Raw genomic sequence first — 7,711 nt, forward strand, 5'->3', positions numbered from 1 at the left:
GAGCGTGGACAGTGGTCCCAGTAGTCAGTGGTCCCATTAGACAGTGGTCCAATTAGACAGTGGTCCCAGTAGTCAGTGGTCCAATTAGACAGTGGTCCCAGTAGGCAGTGGTCCCAGCAGACAGTGGTCCCAGCAGACAGTGGTCCCAGTAGACAGTGGTTCCAGTAGACAGTGGTCCCAGCAGACAGTGGTCCCAGTAGACAGTGGTTCCAGTAGACAGTGGTCCCAGCAAACAGTGCTCCCAGTAGTCAGTGGTCCCAGTAGGCTGTGGTCCCAGTAGACAGTGGTTCCAGTAGTCAGTGGTCCCAGTAGACAGTGGTCCCAGTAGACAGTGGTCCCAGTAGACAGTGGTTCCAGTAGACAGGGGTTCCAGTAGACAGTGGTCCCAGTAGTCAGTGGTCCCAGTAGTCAGTGGTTCCAGTAGTCAGTGGTCCCAGTAGTCAGTGGTCCCAGTAGACAGGGGTTCCAGTAGTCAGTGGTCCTAGTAGACAGGGGTTCCAGTAGACAAAACAGTCTGGTCCAAAACTGTCTCTTCTAAACACAGTCTGGTCCAACACAGTCAGGTCCAACACAGTCTGGTCCAATACAGTCTGGTCTAATACAGTCAGGTCCAATACAGTCTTCTAAACACAGTCTGGTCCAACACAGTCAGGTCCAATACAGTCAGGTCCAATACAGTCAGGTGCAACACAGTCAGGTCCAACTCGGTCTGGTCCAACACAGTCTGGTCCAATACAGTCAGGTCCAACACAGTCTGGTCCAATACAGTCTGGTCCAATACAGTCAGGTCCAATACAGTCTTCTAAACACAGTCTGGTCCAACACAGTCAGGTCCAATACAGTCAGGTCCAACACAGTCTGGTCCAACACAGTCAGGTCCAACACAGTCTGGTCCAACACAGTCTGGTCCAACACAGTCTTCCAAACACTGTCTGTTCTAAACACAGTCTGGTCCAACACAGTCTCTTAATAACACAGTCTGATCTAACACAGTCTAGTCCAACACAGTCTAGTCCAATACAGTCTGGTCCAATACAGTCTGGTCCAACACAGTCTCTTCTAAACACAGTCTGGTCAACACAGTCTCTTCAAAACACGGTCTGGTCCAACTCAGTCTGGTCCAACACAGTCTGGTCCAACACAGTCTGGTCCAACCAAGTCTGGTCCAACACAGTCTGGTCCAACACAGTCTGGTCCAACACAGTCTGGTCCAAACACTGTCTGTTCTAAACACAGTCTGGTCCAACACAGTCTGGTCCAACACAGTCTGGCCAACACAGTCTGGTCCAACACAGTCTCTTAATAACACAGTCTGATCTAACACAGTCTAGTCCAACACAGTCTGGTCCAATACAGTCTGGTCCAATACAGTCTGGTCCAATACAGTCTGGTCCAATACAGTCTCTTCTAAACCCAGTCTGGTCAACACAGTCTCTTCAAAACACGGTCTGGTCCAACTCAGTCTGGTCCAACACAGTCTGGTCCAACCAAGTCTGGTCCAAAATAGTCTGGTCCAACACAGTCTCTTAATAACACAGTCTGGTCCAACACAGTCTGGTCCAACACAGTCTGGTCCAACACAGTCTGGTCCAATACAGTCTGGTCCAATACAGTCTGGTCCAATACAGTCTCTTCTAAACCCAGTCTGGTCAACACAGTCTCTTCAAAACACGGTCTGGTCCAACTCAGTCTGGTCCAACACAGTCTGGTCCAACCAAGTCTGGTCCAAAATAGTCTGGTCCAACACAGTCTCTTAATAACACAGTCTGGTCCAACACAGTCTGGTCCAACACAGTCTGGTCCAACACAGTCTGGTCCAATACAGTCTCTTATAAACACAGTCTGGTCCAACACAGTCTCTTCTAAACACAGTCTGGCCCAACAATGAATGTCTGGTCCAACACAGTCTCTTCCAACACAGTCTAGTCCAACAAAGTCTGGTCCAACACAGTCTGGTCCAACACAGTCTGGTCCAACACAGTCTGGTCCAACACAGACTCTTCTAAACAGATTTTGGTCAAACACAGTCTCTTCAAACACAGTCTCCCAACAATGAATGTCTGGTCCAACACAGTCTCTTCCAACACAGTCTAGTCCAACAAAGTCTGGTCAAACACAGTCTCTTCCAAACACAGTCTGGTCAAACACAGTCTCTTCTAAACACAGTCTCTTATAAACATAGAGTTGTCCAACACAGTCTGGTCCAACACTGTTTTAAACACAGAGCCTTCTATGGCCTGATCCTAATTAGTCAGCCCATTAGGGGTTATGTGGAGTAATGGACTGTTGTATGTTGTTCAGTAACACAACACCCTGCAGGTTCAGAGGGTTCACTCCATATTCATCTACATGAGGCTCAACGCTGCCTGGAAGGTGTGTGTGTGTGTGTGTGGGTGTGCATCTATGTGCTTGTGTGCGTGAAAGCGTGTGTTTTCGCATGTGTGCATTAGAGCGTGTGTGTGTATGTGTGTGTGTGTGTGTGTGCGCACGCTTGTGTACGTGTGTGTTTGTGAGAAATACATGTTTCCAGGTCATAGCAGAAGGAGCTGGCAGGATCTGTGCCAATTCAGTTCCCACATTAAGTATATGATGAACCACCCATGGGGAAGGGGACTCTGGCGGAGGCTGATGGATGTTTGTTGGGAGTGTGTAGAGGTGTGTAGCTGTGTGTATGTTCAGTGTAGTTGTATGTAACAGTATATCGATGATAACTGCTGGTAATGGTACTTTCAGTTAATATGAAATGCTGATGGTAATTTGTGTCATTCTTCATATAATGGGTTATAATACACTGAGGATCTGTTAAATGACTTCTACTGTGATGTTAATGTTCATTTAATGGGTTATAATACACTGAGGATCTGTCAAATGACTTCTACTGTGATGTTAATGTTCATTTAATGGGTTATAATACACAGGATCTGTCAAATGACTTCTACTGTGATGTTAATGTTCATTTAATGGGTTATAATACACTGTGTAATGATCATGCTGTTTTATCAGCTTCTTGATATGCCACACCTGTCAGGTGGATGGATTATCTTGGCAGAAGAGAAATACTCACTAAACGGGATGTAAACTAATCTGTGTACAACATTTGAGAGAAACAAGCTTTTTGTGAGTATTGAACATTTCTAGGACCTTTTATTTCAGCTCATGTATCTTGGGACCAACACGTTACATGTTGTGTTTATATTGTTGTTCAGTGTATTTAGATATTAATTAATTGTAAACGTTTCCATGTCAGTAAAACCTAAAGCCATAATGAGTAGTGTGTATGTGTGTGCATACAGTATGTATTTTTGCTATGAAGCCCCTAAATAAGATCTGGTGCAACCAATTACCTTCAGAAGTCACATAATTAGTTCAATAAAGTCCACCTGTGTGCAATCTAAGTGTCACATGATCTGTCACATGATCTCAGTATATATACACCTGTTCTGAAAGGCCCCAGAGTCTGCAACACCGCTAAGCAAGGGGCACCACCAAGCAAGCAGCACTATGAAGACCAAGGAGTTCTCCAAACAGGTCAGGGACAAAGTTGAGGATAAGTACAGATCAGGGTTGGGTTATAAAAAAATATCAGAAACTTTGAACATCCCACAGAGCACCATTAAATCCATTATTAAAAAATGGAAAGAATATGGCACCACAACAAACCTGCAAAAAGAGGGCTGGCCACCATAACTCACAGATCAGGCAAGGAGGGCATTAATCAGAGGCAACAAATAGACTCAAAATAACCCTGAAGGAGCTGCAAAGCTCCACAGCGGAGATTGAGGTATCGTTAAGCCTTACACTCCACAGAGCTGGGCTTTACGGAAGAGTGGCCAGAAAAAAATAAGCAAATGTGTTTGGTGTTCGTCAAAAGGCATGTGGGAGACTCCCCAAACATATGGAAGAAGGTACTCTGTTCAGATGAGACTAAAATGTAGCTTTTTGGCCATCAAGGAAAAGGCTATGTCTGGCGCAAACCCAACACCTCTCATCACCCCGAGAACACCACCCCCACAGTGAAGCATGGTGGTGGCAGCATCATTCTGTGGGGATGTTTTCCATCGGCAGGGGCTGGGAAACTGGTCAGAATTGAAGAAATGATGGAGCTAAATACAGGGAAATTCTTGAGGGAAACCCGTTTCAGTCTTCCAGAGATTTGAGACTGGGACGGAGGTTCACCTTCCAGCAGGACAATGACCCTAAGCATACTGCTAAAGCAACACTCGAGTGGTTTAAAGGGATACATTTAAATGTTGGAATGGCCAAGTCAAAGCCCAGACCTCAATCCAATTGAGAATCTATGGTATGACATAAAGATTGCTGTACACCAGCGGAACCCATCCAACTTGAAGGAGCTGGAGCGGTTTTGCCTTGAAGACTGGACAAAAATCCCAGTGGCTAGATGTGCCAAGCTTATAGAGACATACCCCAAGAGACTTGCAACTGTAATTGCTGCAAAAGGTGGCTCTACAAAGTATTGAGTTTGGGGGGAGGGTGAATAGTTATGCACGCTCAAGTTTTCAGTTTTTTTGTCTTATTTCTTGTTTGTTTCACAATAAAAAATATTTTGATCTTCAAAGTGGTAGGCATGTTGTGTAAATCAAATGATACAACCCCCCCCAAAAAAAAAATCTGGAAAAATGCAAAAGGGGGTGAAAACTTTCACAAGCCACTGTACAATGTGTTGGTCCATCCTCAGTTCTCTCACAGCCATTAAACTAAGAAACTGTTTAAGTCACCATTGGCCTCATGGTGAAATCCCTGAGTGGTTTCTTTCCTCTACCTCGACTGAGGGACCTTACAGATAATTGTATGTGTGGGGTACAGAGATCAAGTAGTCATTCAAAAATCATGAACACTATTTTTGCATACAGAGTCCATGCAACTTATGTGACTTGTTAAGAAAATGCTCCTGAACTAATTTAGTCTAACAAAGGGGTTGAATACATTTTAGCTTTTCATTTTTTATTAATTTGTAAAAACAAAAATGTAATTTAAAATAAACATAATTCCACTTTGACATTATGGGGTATTATGTGTAGGCCAGTGACACAAAATCTCAATTTAACTCATTTTAAATACAAAAAAACACAACAAAAATAGGAAAAAGTCAAGGGGTGTGAATACTTGGTTCACTCCTGAATTATCCGAAGTCAGTGGTAAGAGAAATGGATCAAGGCCAGGGACACAGGCGTAGGCCCGGTTTGGCAGTCTTTTAGGCAGCTGAGGAATCAACGTGTAAGACTGATTAAGAAGGCTAAATCTGATTACATAATCACTCTCTGATTGTAAGGGGAATGCGGCATAATTCTCTGAAGGGTTGCACTTCCTCCTCTCTGCTCAAACAATTGAATTCAAACTGGCACCATTACGGACAAAAATGCCATTACCATCTTTTTGAGAGTGTCTAGCCCTACAAGTGGGCTAAATGCTGATTCTGGAATTTTGCAAATTGACTAGAAAAATGGTAGTCAAGTTTTTACATTTTGACAATTCACAGAAAAACAAGTCCTTGATGGCTGACCTGCTATAGATGCCAAGAAATCCACAGGGGCTGATCAATTGGAGCCGGGTCAAGTGTGCTTCCCGTCTCATTGCTGGCTCAGTAACCCATATCTTAAATCTAACATTGTTATCAGGAAATATTCCAACAGTATTGAAAACAGTGAATGTGATGCCACTCCATATGGGCGGGTATAGTAATGATCTTGATATTTATGGTCCCATTTTCAGGCTTTCATGTCTATATTATCCTCAATACTGACAAAACTAAATTAATGGTGTTTTCTAAAGCAAGACATAGACCTCTGAACCTTTCACCTATTACTACCTGTCAGGGAAAGGAGATTGAGACTAACCTCATGTAAATATCTTGGAATTTAAATTGATGACAGCCTCTTTTAAACTTGCAAAAAATTGAAGCTGAAGTTGGGATTTTATTTTAGGAATAAGGCCTGTTTTTCTTTTGAAGTGAGAAGGAGGCTAGTATCAGCTACATGTATGCCTTTACTAGATTATGGGGATATTTTCTATATGAATGCTTCCGCTCAGTGTTTGAGATCAATTGACACCCTTTTACCATGGAGCTTTGAGATTTATTTTAAACTGCAAAACCCTTATGCACCACTGCACTTTATATACCAGGGTTGGCTGGCCTTCTCTAGTCACTCATAGGCTCAGTCACTGGTTTACTTTTATTTACAAAGTCATTTTGGGTTTACTATCAAATGTCCGAACTGAATTTGGCAAAAGGGCTTTTATGTATTCTGCGCCATCGGCTTGGAAAGCCTTACAAAATACTTGTCCCGATTGGTGTTTTTAAATCACTGATGAAGGATTTTGAGGCTGATTCCCTGACATGTCAATGTTTTTAATTTGCTGTTTTATGATTGTGTTATACTCTGAGTTCTATGGTTTTTACTAGATGACTTGTAGTTTTTCATGTTGTCTGTCTGTAATTGTGTAATGACTTGGTGCTGCCTATCTTGGCCAGGACGCTCTTGAAAGAGAGATTTCAAATCTCAATGAGCCCTTCCTGGTTAAATAAAAGTTAAATAATAAATAAGATTAAAAAAATAAAGGCACAGGGCGAGACCCAGATGCAGAGACGGGAGGCAGATAGTTCGAGTCTCTGATATTTATTATAATCCAAGGGGCAGGCTAGAGAATGGTAATGGACAGTCAAAAGATCATAAACAAGGTCAGAGTCCTGGAGGTACAGAGTGGCAGGCAGGCTCGAGGTCAGGGCAAGCAGTATGGTCAGGCAAGCGGGTTCAGAGTCAAGGCAGACAAGGGTCAAATTCGGGAGGACTCGCAAAAAACTGAGAAAAGGAAAAAGCAGGAGCATGGAGTAACTTGCTGGTTGTCTTGAAAAAATAAGACGAACTGGCAACAGACAAACAGAAAACACAGGTATAAATACCCAGGGGGATAATGGGGAAGATGGGTGACACCTGGAGGGGGTGGAGACAAACACCTCTCCTCCGGGCCATAAACCTCCCAGTCAACCAGGTACTGGGAACCCCTGCCCCATGGTCGAACACTCAGGAGGCGTCTCACCAGGTACGCTGGATGGCCATCCATGACACGGGGCGGAGGGGTGGGCCTGGAAACAGAAGAAAAAGGGCTGTGAGACACGGGCTTAAACCTAGACACATGGAACTTAGGGTGAATACGGAGGGTACGGGATAACAAACGATGATCAGCAGTGGAACTAAGGACTCTAGAGATGGGGAAAAGGCCAATGAATCGGGGGGAAAGTTTGTGGGACTCCACATGAAGGGGCACGTCCTGTGTGGATAGCCATACCCTGTGCCCAATGCGATAGCGAGGAGCTGGAGTCTGGCAGCAGTCCGCTTGTCAACGATACCTAGAGTTGGTCTTGAGAAGCGTCGCACCGGCTCTTCTCCAGGTACGCCGACAGCGGTGGATGAACATCTGGGCAGAGGGTATGTTGACTTCCTGCTCTTGTTCTGGGAAGAGTGAAGGCTGATTCCCCTTTTGAGTGCTCCATGGGGTGAGTCCCGTGGCCGAACAGGGAAGAGTGTTCCGTGTATACTCCACCCAGACCACTTGTCAGCTTCAGGTAGTGGAGTTGGTCGAGACGAGGCATCTTAAGGTTGTTTCCAGGTCTTGGTTTGCTCGTTCCGACTGGCTGTTGGATTGGGGATGGAATCCAGAGGACGCCGTCTCTTTGGCAGAGGGTAGTTTGGGG

The sequence above is a fragment of the Salmo trutta genome, chromosome 14 (genome assembly GCF_901001165.1).
Source record: "Salmo trutta chromosome 14, fSalTru1.1, whole genome shotgun sequence".
In the NCBI taxonomy this organism is placed as follows: Eukaryota; Metazoa; Chordata; class Actinopteri; order Salmoniformes; family Salmonidae; genus Salmo; species Salmo trutta.